Here is a 15,345-nt window from a genome sequence, read left to right as displayed (position 1 = left end):
GGCAAATCACTTAATCTCCCCGTGCCTAACAAAAATAAATGTGTCCATCTGTCCCGAAACTGGTACTCATGTAAATCGCTCTGATATCCGATGTCTCGGGTCTAGTTCGCGCTATATAAAACTCTAAAAAAAAAACAAAAAAACACTAAGGACTGTCCAATATTGATTAATTCAGCTCAGGATTTTCCAGGTGTATCTTATTTTTCCTTTAAATGAGTTCCATGTGGATGCCTGTTAGGTTGATCCTTTTAATCTCAGTCACTTTGCTACCTTTGTAAGCTTAGCCGTCCATGTGGCCTTCTCCTGTTTCAGGTTCATATCACATCCATTCCCCTCCACTAGGACACCTCCCCCTCTTCATCTGATCACACAACTCAACACACAAGTGCTTTAAAAAGAGCCTCCAGGTGCCACTCACAATGACATGTCAAAGCTAAATGTGTCTAAAGAAAAATGTGTTCTTCACTCCTATGAGAATAGCCCCCTCTTCTTCTCTAGCTCCAAAGTTGGCTAAATCATCTAAAAACACTCAAGGTCACATTAGCTACATCATTGGGTTTTGCCATCAAATCACATCTCAACTTTTAAAAACAGATTGCAAAGATGTTCAAATCTGGTACCTTCCAGCTTCACATGTGCAGAATAAATAACGCATTTATCACCTCGGATGACGTCAGACTGGTGGTTCTCTCCATGATGCTGTCACGTCTGGATGGAGGCAATTATATCATAGCAGGTTAGCTGAATACAGTGCTGGCTCCACTGAATCCACACCGTATAGCTCAATCTGTTATATCACGTATAAGTCAGTTTTTGCCATCGAATTTGCAAACTGACCTGAAAAGCTGACTGCTACCGGAGGCATATGCAACAGACAAAAAAAATCCAAATTGTTTCTGAACATGCATTCCTGTGCCCACCCCTCAGGGTAGGGAACTCCCTGCTGCAATATGTAAGGTTATGTGTCAAAGGCTTCCAGCGCCAGGTCACATTCACTGCACAAGGCAGGCAACTATGCAGCAGGTCAGGTCACTTTTCGCTCAGTGACCAGTAATTTTACAGTAACATTTTCTCTCCTGGCCAAGTGGTAACACCACATTTGCACCAATAACCCTGCATAAAAAGTTTGTGCAAGTTGGCAAGTAAAAATATCAGTGTATGGTATGTTTAAATCTGAGTGGTACCCGTGCAGGCTTGTCTGGCACTGCTGAACGTTTTATGATGATTTATCCCTAAGGTTTTAGAAAATTTTCAAAATGAACATGATTTATGAGAGGGCAGAAACTGAGAACCTGTCATAGAAATAAACAACAAGCAAATAGAGAGGCAATGCTTCATTATGGGGGCCGTCTGAGAAACACTTGCTTATATTGGAGTGTTGCATATCACAGCATACACTCACATTTCCAGCGGAACGTCGACAGTGGAATGATAATGAAATTATAAAAGAAACACAGTGCCAATTTTTGTGACTTATATTTCGTCTACTTCACGTCCCCCGCCCTTTTGGGAGTACTGGATACCTCTACTAATAAGTCTATACCTTTGCTTAACCACTCTAGGAAACCACCCCTATTTCGGTGAACCTGAGTATTTGCCCTGAGGAAGCCCAAAACGGGCGAAACGCGTTGGCTGTCTGTTTGATCATCTTGTACCAAGAATACTCAAAAGGATACATTAAAAAAAAAAATTTTACGCATCTTTGAAGGACATTTGTTTCGTTTCGGTGTATTGCAGCACTGTACAATTACTCTCATTGTTGCCTCTCTGTTTGCTTGTTGTTTATTTGAATGTTCATGGTCCTGTGGCAGTGAACTGGAGAGGTGGGCAGCATTTGTAGAGCAACCCATTGTGATTTTTGTGTATAGTGAGGTGGTGCAACTAGTAATTCCTTACTGCCATCCTTAAACCTGTCATAGAACAACAGACTGACCGTCCACACCTGTGGTGCTGGAGACACCCTATTTAGTAAACGGTAGGTGGGCGACCATCAGTTTGCGGACACAACTTAAGATGGTCCCCGCCATGGAAATGGCAGTGTACATATAGGAAGATGTTTGCTCATGACTGTGTACAGCCACATTCCCAGTGGCCACATTTGATGCAGACTTTCCGTCAACAGTGGCTGATATTGATGTATTTACTGTGGCTCTGTTTATCAATCACAGCTAATCATTTCTTGCTGGATAGAAAAACTGCAGATCATCTTCAGAGCTATCCTTATTAAGGACCAAATCTCTCCCACGCTGTCTCTCACCACGTGTTGTCCCTTTATTACTCACCATAGGGTTTTTCTGCGAAGTTGTGTCTTGTGTATTGGCTTGGATTATAAATATAATAAACTTGTTGAATTATACACATTACCTGATTGATATTCAGTGCCAAGAACCCCAGTTCAATAAATCACAGACGACGGGCATTCTATGTCCTATACTCAGCAGGGGAAAGTTTTTTAACTTTAGGTTGCTCCCTAGTGCTTTCTTGATGTTCATTTTCACCTTTACCTCTGATGCTAAAAGGACCTAATTTATGTCTTTCTTTATTCATATTTATTTGTCCTCATTTTATTTGTGTTTCTCCATGTGTAATTTTATTAAGAAAAGAAATGGTATATTTTGTTTATTTGATCAATGCACACTCCCACTTCTATGCTTGCAAGGTTTTAGTGATTGTCATAGCTATGAACAGTAGAAGGGTACACTCACCTGAAAACATCCAGCATTGCAGTCCTGTCACGTGCATATCTGCGCCTGTTAATCGTCTATCAAAAAAACTCCCTCTGCTGTCAGCGTGCATAGATATTACCCTGGTGGTCATGATTGACAGCTCAGAGAGAAAATCTAAAGAAGATTTAATTCATGCATTTTCCATTTTTAAAACCACAGGAAATGGTTTCTGCATGTATTTATGTGCACACTTGAGTGAAAATGGAGAACCACAAGTGAATTTAAACTGGTTTCCTCAAGGACAAAGGATGGTGGAGGAACCAGTCATCCCGTTCCCTCTGTCGTACTCTGTTTAAACCTTCATGGTTATTTATTGTCACTTGTAGCACACACTCCACAATCCAAACTGTATCTAGTCTAGGGGTGGGCGGAATTTGCGTAAGCAAATCTCCGCGAAACGGTAAAAAATATCCGCGAACATGCAGAAATCCCGCGAACATGCGGAATTGCTTGTTCGCAATGCTTTTTTACTGTTCGCAATGCTGTTTGCGTGCTCGGGGAGAAATATCTCGCGAACACACGCATTTGAGAACGCGAAGTTGCGGAACTCACAATTTTGGGCAATTTCGGGTTCTCCGCGGAACGCGAAATTACCCAAATTCCGCGAACGGAACGGAATTTACCGCCCAGGCCTAATCTAGTCATGAAGAGGTTCACAAACAAGTAAGCAGAAAATTCAGAAGATCACCAGTCAGCTCTTTAATGCTTTCCTGAAAGCGGGTTATCAATGATTTTCCGTTAAAGACTGGCCGTTTGAACAGTCTCTTCAATCCTCTTCTAGACTGCCTGACAAAGGGGCGGCTTCTTCAGTAGCCACCTTGCCACCCAGCATAGAACAGTGTACATAAAAAGGGTCATGTGCCTCGTTGAGAGGGTTCCAAATAGGAGGAAGACCCCACAAAGGGGAAAAACTCCTTTGCAGACTGTTGACTGAAGATTAGCTTAGAAATAATGAGAGTAGCAAGGCACCAACTCCTCCTGAGGAATAGGACAGAGAAAAGAGCCAGACCAAGTTCCAGAAGTAGAGTTCTGTAGAAAGTTCCAGATGTAAATTTAAAGACAACAATGACAATGGGACGGAGAATGCAACGAAAACTAAGGGAAGGATTGTACTACACAAAGTATCCTTCATTTAAAGTTATCTCCTTATTTATGGTTCTAACATGAACTGACATAAAAAAAATTGATGTATGACATTACAACGCATGCTATTACATCGCATGCCTTTACGACGCAAGTTTTACAACGCAACTTTTACAACGACTTGCGTTGGGGGGCGCTGGATAGTGAATAGTTTAATTTACTATTCCAACTCCATTCCCCGTGGATAGTAGGGAAGGTGTTGGAAACTATTCCCTATCCTTGAGCGCCCCCCAGCGCAAGTCGTTGTAAAAGTTGCGTTGTAATGGTTGCGTCGTAAAGGTACTTCGTTGTAACAGTTGCGTTGTAAAGGGTGTTTACCCCAAAAAATGCCTTATTTCATCTTGGATTGGGATCTTCCTTGGAAAGGCCATATATAAGGCCTGACCATTCCCTCATCCAGAAACCATGGTGTTTCCCTGGCAAGCAAAGAAGAAGCCCACGTTTGGCATCTTTCGACCAGCACTGCATCCATGATCCCGCTGCTGCAATTTTCACCTTGTCCTCTGGACCGCTTGTGTAACACCATCCGGATAGCCTTGAGCACAGAGACATCAAGCCGGTCCGTGCAGCTATGGTGCTAAGCTAGGCCTGAGTGCGGCGCCTGAGAACGCGCCACCTGAAATAGCGAACTATGCTCTTTCCTCTTTGGCCCTCACAGGCCCTCCAGCAAGCTCCCAACTCCATTCTCAGCACAGACATAATATTATTCCTTATTTGGAGTGATAGACAAGCCCATGGTCGAGATTCCAGTGAAGGGACTCAGCGGTCCCATTGGCACCTACAGTTGGTGCGGGGAACCATCAGCAAAGAATAGACCCCTTTCTGCAAGAGATGATTGGGGCGGTTAAGATTGGAGACCACGGGACTGGGTCCAAAGGCTATGGCATCTCCTAGCTATGGAACGCCTCTCGATGGGTCTTGATGGTAAGCGTACTGAATATGCGAAGCTTTAGGGCCCCTTTTTGCATCTCCTTTCCAAAGATTTGCGAGAAGTCACATGCCCGAAATACCTACAAATCCTTCAGCTCATCCCTCTAGGGCCATGCGGGGCCACTAAGGCTACGTGGAGGAGTGTGGCTCAATGGTTAGAGCGGCAGACCCTGATGCAGAGTTCTGGCCAGGGACCAGGGTTCGATTCCCGCCTCGGCGGGGTCTCGGGCTCAATTTCCTCAGACCTGTTAATTCTCGCCTCGGTGCCTAGTCTAATCACGGGCCCCACTCTGCAACTCTGGGCAATAGTTGCTTAGCCTCCACACCGGCCCCCACAGCTAAGGATGCCTGGCTTCACCTTGGGGGTGCCCAGGAGTGGACACTTCACAGGGAAAGCCAGGAGGGGTTCACAGCGGTATGAGTATCAGCGCCAGGAAGCCGTATAGGCGGCACCGCAAGGTGACCGTCTGGTGACAGTGCGCTCTATAAGTACCATGACATTTACATTTACATTTACATCTTAGTAGTGAGGCAAGGGGCGGGTACGTTAGGTGGTAGGCGAAGATTGAGACTGATGCGGAGCAGGGTGGGGGTCAGGGGAGTTTCGGGGGGTGGAGGGCTTGGGTGTTTGTCACTTTTGTCTGTTTCTTTTTTTATTTCTCCTATAAAAGTGGTACTTTCGCAAGCACCAGACTGCTGGATATAGCCCGGTATTCACGTTTGCGGGTTCGCCCTCCGGGTTGTAGATCTGTACGCTGTGTAGTTATCAAGAATATACGCTCTGCCGGCCGGCGGATGTCGGCAGATGGGCTGTGTATGCAGATGCTTTACCACGTAATAAAAACGATTGATTCTAAAAGACTTGAGACCAGTCGTGGTTTCCCTGTTGGGTTGCCCCCTTCAGTGTCTTGTATGTGGCGAATTGGAGATATTATATCGGATTTGTAGTCAACCATGCACATATTTTATTATATTCAGGGACTAGACCAAGGTACCTGGCTGGACTTTGACTTTTTGGGGTATAATAGCGTGAGAAGAAGGGGAGGACACCCCCTGTAGTATGCATCCACAATAGCTATTCTAATATCAACAGCAGTACTAAATAAATATTCTGCTTTTTGTTAGGAAAAAGTCCTGGAACAGAAATGTCTGCCTAAATTAAGTGAGTTTAATCAACTCCGCAATGTGTCCCTGTGGAGAACCATTCTGGATTTATTTAGCACTTAAATAAATTGGATTCTCTTAATTATTACTTTGTACTGCTATTGTGTGCATAGAAGTTTGGAAACTGCTGCCTCAGAAACTCTGCATTTTTTGCCGTTTTTTTCCTTAAAAGTGCTCGGGCTGTGGCTGTTCGCTCCGCTCCGTGATCCAGATGGTGCTGCCTCTGGCAAAAGAGCTTTTGTTGATTCGTTCTCTGCTAATTGTCCTCATTATCATTTTAATTACGCCGCCTTTTGTTCTGCAGAGCAGTGCAAAATGGAGTTGCATGCATACAAGTTACATACATTAAAACCGCCGTGCAAACCGCAGAGACTTTTGAAAATACTTACACTGTGAGTGAGAATGTTTATTCCGCTCTCTAAAGCTGAGTAACCTCTAGTCGTGTGGGATAAAACTATAAAACGATGGAATTTGAAAAAACAGCTTTTCTATTTCCAAATTTGAATGCGGTTTGTTTGATGAGTTCCATATAGGTGCAGCTTTGAAGGTAAAGTATCAGGGGCGGCCTTAGGCATGTGCAAGCTGTGCACCTGCACAGGGCCACCAAACCCCAGGGGCCCCCACGCCAATATATATCCATAATATAATAATCCTCTGAGGATGGATACATATTTGCGTGGCGGCCCCTGGCAGGGATTTGGCGGCCTCCGGCTCTGTTCCACTTCCAAACACCTTGACCCCCCCTCTTTACTGGCCTCAGCACTCCGCCCCGCCCGGACCCCCTCTTCTGGGGCCCCATACCTACGCTCCCTGCCCAGGGCCACCATGAGCCTAGAGCCGCCCCTGAAAGTATCTACCTACCTTCTGCTAAAGGATGATGTTAGTATCACAATATTTTGATGCAGGGCCTGGGAGTTTCAGGTGGCAATTACCTGGGTTGACAAATCCAACCAAATCTGCGTCTGGCAATCCGTGCGATGCCCAGGTGAGTGAGAGGGTGATGCGTATTTCACAGTCTACAAGAAAGCAAGGTGATTTAGAGGCACTCACAATCTCTTAAGTTGCTAGCTGTCATACATGGATAGAGGGCGGAATGTATGACGATACAACGCAAACATTTACAACGCATGCCTTTACAGCGCAGTTTTTACATCGCAACATCCTTTACAACGCATGTTTTTACATCCCATGCCATCACAACGCATTTTTATAAACTACATTTACAACGCATTCCATTACAACGCATTCCATTACTTCACATTCCATTACAACGCATACCATTACAAAGCATACCATCATTCCACATATTACTTTTAGGGCAACAGTAGGGTAAGGGTTGGATAGTGTAGGGGTAAAAATTACTATTCCCACTCCACTGAGTGCAACAGTAGGGTAAGTGTTGGATAGAGTAGGGGTAAAAACCCTACTATTCACCATTACTTACCTTATATTGCGTTGTAATGACATGCGTTGTAGTGACATGCGTTGAAATGACATGCATTGTAGTGACATGCGATGTAATGGTTGCGTTGTAATGGCGTGCGATGTAAAGGATGTTGCGTTGTAACGACTGCGTTGTAAAGGTAGTGCAATATAATGAATGCGTTGTAAAGGTTGTTTCCCTAGAGGGCGTTGTAGTCATCCACCCAGATGTTAAAAGCGGAGCAGACAATAAGGGTTTATAGTTCTTGGAGAGGAAAGCCTTTATCAATTTTATATAATATTGAAGCAACTTTCTACTAATAGGCCAATTTGGTGCCTTTGGTAATTTCAGTTAAATAGCAATGATCAGGTTTTCAAACACAAAGATGGGGTTTTGCCTTGTAGAGGTTACACGCTGAGCCAAATCCGCGAGACGTTTTCTGTAAGTGAAGATAGTGGGATATACTGAACTTTTTGAAATATAACCACTATTGTAGTTCAGATAACTCTCAAAAGTAGTTTCATTCATAATAACTGGGACTTGCCACGCTCCTATGGTGCATTTTCAAAGCTGAACCAATGTCTGTCTCAATGCAAGATCTGCATATCATGCCTTTTTAACCCGCATTGGCATTTTAGGCCTGCAACATTGCCCACAGAGCGAAACACGTGTCGGCTATCATGAGTTTTGGATTGGAGAGTAATGCTTGACTTAGATTGTTACTACCAAATATTTCATATTTCCCATTATTCTTTGATTTTGCTGCACTTTGGGTGACCGTGCTCGGATAATTACCAGTTTACTGTTTGAATAGTTTTGCTGCCAGTTTCCATTACTGACCGCATCGTGTTGATTTGTTCGAGCACCGGGCAGCAGCTGGTTGATTCTGTGTCGGCTCCAAATATTTCTAATTTTGCCAAGACAATCCATGCACCAACAAAAATATACCACAAGAACACAATCTTCTGAAACGATTTGACAAAATTATATAAATGTGTAGCATAACAACGACTTCATATGAATACCAAGTGATGAAGCACATTCAATGGGACTTGAGAATGACCAGGTTTCTGTCATTTGTTGAACCCCACCAAGATTTCATCAGTAAGTGGAAACCCAAACAGACTGATGGCACCGGCAGTTTGCTTAAAATGCTTTTTGTCGTTGCAAAGCGCCAACTGCCATGCAACGCATATTTTCTTCAATTAGATTTGAAAAGCGATGATTTAATCCTTGTAAAAGAACTGCAAAGTGCTGGTTTACACTCTGCAAGGTGAACTTATAAAGACACCAAGCCTGTGGATTTACACTATTATCCATGGAAGAATATATATGTATATATATATATATATATATATATATATATATATATATATATATATATATATTCACTGAAAAAACCATAGGTTATAGACCATATATAGTTAGGAATTAGCATTTACAAAACCTTGAAAATTCACTGAAAAAACCATAGGTTAGAGACCATATATAGTTAGCTGGACATTTTATTGACATAAAACCAATGAAATTCCATATATAGTTAGTTGCACTAACTATATATCGCGCACCCGCAATCCACTGCTGATGATGTCACATATTACATCATTCATGACATGGTCAGTGACATCACTGATGACATCACTGATGACATCTCAAATGACATCACTGATGACATGACTGATAACAACATCCAGTGATTTTTTGTTTCTGTAAAGTTTAAATATGTCTTACATATTGAAGAATGAGTGGATGTGTAAGTGTCTGGACGAAGGATTTAGTAGGTGCATGACTGACTGTATGACTGAGTGATTAAATGTGTCTCACTGAGTGCATGGGTTAGTGACTAAACTGTCTTAATTTGTGCATCATTATGTCTGTTGTTCTGTAAACTGCTGCATGTGTTGATCAGTAGCTATATGAGTAACTATATGGGTTATTGATTGATTGCCCAAGTATTTGTATGAGAGACTGTGTGTGTGGCTGGCTGGGAGGTGTGTGACTCTGTGCAGATCAATGTGTACGTGTATCAATGATTGTATAAGAAGGTAAGTATGTGTTAGTATATGTTTGAAAATGTAAGGTGCTCTATGTTTAACTGTATAGACAAGAAAATGGAAGTGTCATTGATTCTTTACAGGACTGACTAGGTGTGTGAGTAACTCCATGGATGAGTGGCAGACTGTGAGTGTCTGTATAGGTGTATGAGTGCATATGATAGTGTTGTAAAGATGAGTGATTGTATGTATGAATGATTGTATGGGTGAATGAGTGAAGGTGTGTGTAGACGTAGGAATCAGTGAGTGCGTATGTAGTAACTAGTATTGGTGTGTCAATGGTTTCAAAAATTATACTCTGTATTTAACACTGGGTGAAACAGAGGTTATATTAAAATGTGAGGAGATGCATTATATTGTCACATGAATGATATCATCAGTGATGTGGTCATTGATGTCAAATGTGATGTCATCAGTGATGTCATCAGTGATGTCATTTGAGATGTCATCAGTGATGTCACTGACCATGTCATGAATGATGTAATATGTGACATCATCAGCAGTGGATTGCGGGTGCGCGATATATAGTTAGTGCAACTAACTATATATGGAATTTCATTGGTTTTATGTCAATAAAATGTCCAGCTAACTATATATGGTCTCTAACCTATGGTTTTTTCAGTGAATTTTCAAGGTTTTGTAAATGCTAATTCCTAACTATATATGGTCTATAACCTATGGTTTTTTCAGTGAATTTTCAAGGTTTTGTAAATGCTAATTCCTAACTATATATGGTCTATAACCTATGGTTTTTTCAGTGAATTTCAATGGTTTTTTAATAGCAAATATCATAAGCTGTTGAATGTCAAGTACGTGGTAAGTAAAAACATTTTTGTGTTTATGCACACTGATCTGCTTTGAATGCTGCCCCCCACCCCTCATTTCTATTAGGAGTACTCTCTCTTTGCAGATAGTGAAGGGTAGTTAACGGAGGCCTTTGCCCCCGTTGTAATCCGTCGTGCCTGCTTCTCTCTCCATTTGATTGATTGTTCTCTTTGCTTCATTCTCTATTTACAAACAAGCACAGAGTCGCAATACTCTGTTTAGTCTTTGCAGATAGCGAAAAATCGTGTAAAAAAACAAAAGGAATCGAGCAAAATCAGTAGGCCACTAATGGGATCTCTTTTTGACCTCGCTAAAATAGAAACATTAGGAACAACCTGTTGAAAATAGCAATGTGTATGTACATAAGCGGCGTTCATTTGTGTTCACAGGACCCCTTGTTGATTGTTTGAATCGAGCATTGAATTGTTCGAAGTTGGTTCTCTTAAGGATCTTCTCTGCCTGCAAACGAGGAAGAATAGGAATATTCTCTCTCCCTTTGCAGATAGTGAAGGGTAGGTAACGCAAGCCTTTAACACGTCGTACCTATTTCATTCCTCATTGATTGATTGATTGTCCGAACATTGACTGTTTGGGAATTAGTTCTTTTTGGAGGTATTCCCTGTTTGCAAATAAACGTAGGAAAATCTTTGCAAGTAGTGAAAGTGTAGGTAATGCGGACCTTTCTCCCCCGTTGTAATCTGTCATGCCTATCTACTCCCCACTGATTGATGCACCTGTTTCACCCGGACCATTTACTAGAGATAGGTCATCTGGCCCAACAAGAGAGCACCCCTAGTGAAAAGGACATATGCAATAATAACGAAGTGATCACTGTATCCTGTTAACAGAAACTTTAGCATGAAACAACCTGGAAAGAAAAGAATAGGAAAACGAAAATCAGTAGGCCACTGATGAACTTTTTATTAAATAACAAACAAAGAAACGATAACAATACGTAATGATAAAACCTATTATTGTCCTAGAAACAAGAAACGTTAGAAGTAAGCCCGTAATAAGAAACCTGAAAACATCGCCCCTCACTGCCCCAAAACGTGTCTGTCCCACCGCCTGCCACGGCCAAATAACGGCAAACTGGGAAAGATAGAAGTCAGCAGACATCCGCCCCATTCTAGAAACTTCCAAAGGGCAACAGGTTTTCGGCTACGCCCAGCCGGAAGCAACACATATAAGGCGGGTCCTGCTGCCACGCCTCGGCCAGGAGATCATCACGTAGGGTGTAGCCGGAGGAGAGGCCAAGGCCAGCGGGACCCGGCCAGGGGGATTGACAACGCTGGAGAGTTGCAGGGGTGGGAATGTCCGTGTCCTCGACCCTCCCCTCTCTCTCCCAGTCCGGCCGCGGTGGCCCTTGACAGTTGCAGGTAGTCCCGCCACATTCTCTACCGGTCCGGCCACCAACGGCCGGGGCCGATGGGATCCGGCTGCAGCCGATAAACCAAGGAACCCGTTCATGGGGCCAGAGCAAGGGGCGTCCGGCCGACATCCACCGGAAGCCCGGCCCGAAGACGGACGGGACATTTCTTCTTTCTTCAATAATGGCTTTGACAACACTGGGGGGGATGTCTTGCACATGCCTCCGACCCCCCACCCCCCTCGTCCACATCGCCTGGTCCGGCCATAACAAATCTCAAGCGAGACGCCGTGGGGTGCACTGGGAGGGAGAGACGGTGCAAACAGGCCTCTCCCGCCTCCCCAGGTGGAGGCTTCCCACCTGCACCCTCAGCGCTCCAGGCGCCCGGAAAAGGGTTCTTCCACTGTGGCGATGCTGCAACGTCTCGCCCGGCAGGGTGGAGCCCGTCCGCTCATTTGACCCCGCGATCGCCAGTAGCTACCGAACTCTCAAAATGGCGATCGACCTGGCAAGAGCGGGCCCAGCATAAAGAAATGGCCCGGTCACTGGTTGACTCCACCACCGTAGTCCTCCACGACCTTGAAGATTCTAGAGGAGCCGCGGGAGTCTCCGACCCCCGCAGACACCCCCGATGGGGAATGACTGCCATGATCGCCCGTGGAGTGACGAAACTGTATCCGCGGGACGTCGGCGCTCCCATGCTGGCGCCAGCCTCACTTTGAATTACTAGAATCCTGCAAACCTCAGTTCCGGTGAAAGCACACTGTGACCCGGTAGGAAAAATTGTTGCACCCCCTCCCCTTTTTGACTGATAGTTCAAACCACCGATCCTTTCCTTTGCCCTTTTACCAGAACTTTGGACTGCCTCCCCCTCTTTTACATTTTCTAGAGAAAACAAAACATTAACCACTACATTAGCATAGCAGTTGACACCAGAACTGTTTTCAAATTGAAAACCAACAACATCTTCAACAGAATCCTTTTTGTTTCTGCTGTGACCCTGCTACAGCACAGGCATTGTCCCCAGCAGTAATTCTGCAATGCCGGTAAGAATAGCTGTGGTGCCTACTGGACTCACTCACCCCCGCGGCGCCCCACGCCATTATTTGCTGGGCGGCAACTTACTAGACATCACCTTCGTGCCATCTAGATTTCAGCGCGTTCTGCTGCCTTCGAACTATTCGCACAACAGACTGCTACTGACGACCCACCCCCAGGCAACATCTTCTGAATTTTCATAATTTGAAAGAACTAGTAACATGTCCTCATCAGGAATTTCCTCATGAAAAGTCTGCAATGATGATTCTTGTAACTCTATGGTCTCCAAACATTCGATAAATTCGCCATCAAGAGATTGATCAAAAAAATCATTCAAATCATCTCCTCCTTGTGAGAATATTTCGTTATTGGTGCTGTCAATTTCAATAAATGTATTGGATAATTCAAAAGAAATTGCCACGGTCTCTTCGTTGTTTAAATGTTTTTACTGTTTTTGTTTTGTTGTATATATTTATAAGTTATTAAAGTTTTATAATCCTACTACTTTGTTGGAGTGCTATATATTTTTAATGTGACACATAAATGTAAAAACTTTGATGTACAAAGAGTCATCCCTGGAATCTTCCGCTTCAGGCTCGGTCCCCTCCCCAATCACAATACAGGATGGTTTTCAGATAGTAGGAACACGTGTGGTGTGACGGATCTCATCGGGTGTGGGCCTTGATCTACTATAACTCCTTTGAAGAGGGGTGATTCTTTACAGCTGGGGCCATAAACTACATCTGCAGGGCTAGCTGATAGCCTGGACAATCGGACACAGAGGAAGAGGAGTGTCAGAGGGTGCGGTAGTGAATAGGGCGAAAGGGAGGTGTCGGGCGGGCACAGGGTGTGATTCTCAGGGAAGAGCAGCGCAGATGGGGAGAGGTTTATTGCCCATGCATAACACAGAGAGCGGGGGTGAGCAGTGCCTGGGGAAGATGCTTGCGAGGGGGAGCCATGCTACGAATCGACAGCGTGCAGAGAGTGGGTCTGGTCAAGGCATCTAAAATGGCTGCCGTGCACGACAAAAGTGTGGCATTTCAAAAAAGGCAAGATGGCGCAAACAATGTTTTTCAACACTTCCTCATTTCCTTCGAATCGAACGTTAACAGACGTTGGTGCATATTACCAAAGTTAAGCGATATATATCGCTAACGATGCTTACCAACGAATTTTTTACCGCTAAGCATCGTCAGAAATTATCGAAGATAAACCTTGCTATTATCAAGGTTTATTGCAAATGCGATAAAAAACGACCGCAATGCATTAATATCGCTGAAAACTCAGCGATATTCATGCATTACCGAGCTAATGCTCTTAGCCATGTTATCCACCTCCCATTGGATAACATGGCTAAGAACTGCTCAGGGCAGGTGTTAGTTTTTGGAGATATTCGCGCTTAGCGCGAATATCTCCAAAAGTTGGTAATAGGAGATATATATCTTGCATGTTGTAATGCAAATTATTGTGGTATATGGAACTCATACCATAATCTCTCAGGAAAGCAGAAACTGATCCTTTTGGGACCGCCTGAGAAGGCCTAGGGGGTGAGGGGTACTCTACTTTGCCCCTTTTCACGTTCCGAACTATTTTATTTTACTCTCTTCTGTAATTACACAAAATGGCAGCGATAAGATGCATCAGAGACAGACAGTGAGAGAAAGGAGGCCGGAGATGAAGAAGAGATGTCAAATACACATTGGAGATAATATAGTGGGAGAAGGGAAGTAAATATGAGTAAACTTACCATGTAACATAAAAATGTTGCACTCTATACTATAAGTCTCATTTTATACTACAATCACTTCGCTACAACCTCATAAATTAAAAATAAAAATGAATAATGTCTCAAACAATTTTTGATTTCTAAATATAAATTTATTCTTCAGAATTTTCTAAATTTGAAAGAACTAGTAACATGTCCTCATCAGGAATTTCCTCTTCAATCATCTCATCTGGAATCTCCTCATTAAAAGTCTGCAATGATGATTCTTGTAACTCTATGGTCTCCAAACATTCGATAAATTCGCCATCAACAGATTGATCAAAAAAATCATTCAAGTCATCTCCTCCTTGTGACAATATTTCATTATTGGTGCTGTCAATTTCAATCAATGTAGTGGAATCATACAAGTCATCTCCTCCTTGTGACAATATTTCATTATTGCTGCTGTCAATTTCAATCAATGTAGTGGACAATTCAAAAGAAATTGCCACGGTCTCTTCATTGTGAGCCATTTTATTTTGAAATTGCTTGCTGTAAATTGCAGAAAAAAATAATCACTTTCATTTATCGTTTTTAGTAATACATAATATAAAACTAACTTTATCAAGTATTTAGTATAACAGAACGACTGCAAATAAATAACAGAAAACATTTTTCAAATTATCTTCAAGTGTACAACATAGTTCCCCTTACAAATTAAAAACTCACCTTTTTAAAAGTAGGAGAAGTGTTAGTACTGTGTAAATCAAACACCAGAAATTCACCACCAAAAATTCCTCACAAATGTACCTCAGACAGTAGTATCACAAAATGGCTGTGGTTTCCTCTCATTTGAGATATATACATAACCAATTAACTTTCATCACACACAAATACAAAACCAAAGTAACATTTTAATTGGTTCTAAATTTCAACACTTTCAAATGTGTTTTCCCCATGCAATTTTC

At 42.9% G+C, this 15,345-nt stretch overlaps 1 protein-coding gene across 2 annotated transcripts in view; it reads left to right on the top strand.

Moving 5' to 3' along the window:
- Positions 1-15,345, top strand: part of SCAI (suppressor of cancer cell invasion) — a 565,718-nt gene that overhangs the window by 28,858 nt on the left and 521,515 nt on the right. The gene's annotated exons all lie outside the window — the stretch shown is intronic.

Source organism: Lissotriton helveticus, chromosome 5_1 (assembly GCF_964261635.1).
Source record: "Lissotriton helveticus chromosome 5_1, aLisHel1.1, whole genome shotgun sequence".
In the NCBI taxonomy this organism is placed as follows: domain Eukaryota; kingdom Metazoa; phylum Chordata; class Amphibia; order Caudata; family Salamandridae; genus Lissotriton; species Lissotriton helveticus.
This window is presented reverse-complemented; position numbering and strand designations above follow the sequence as displayed.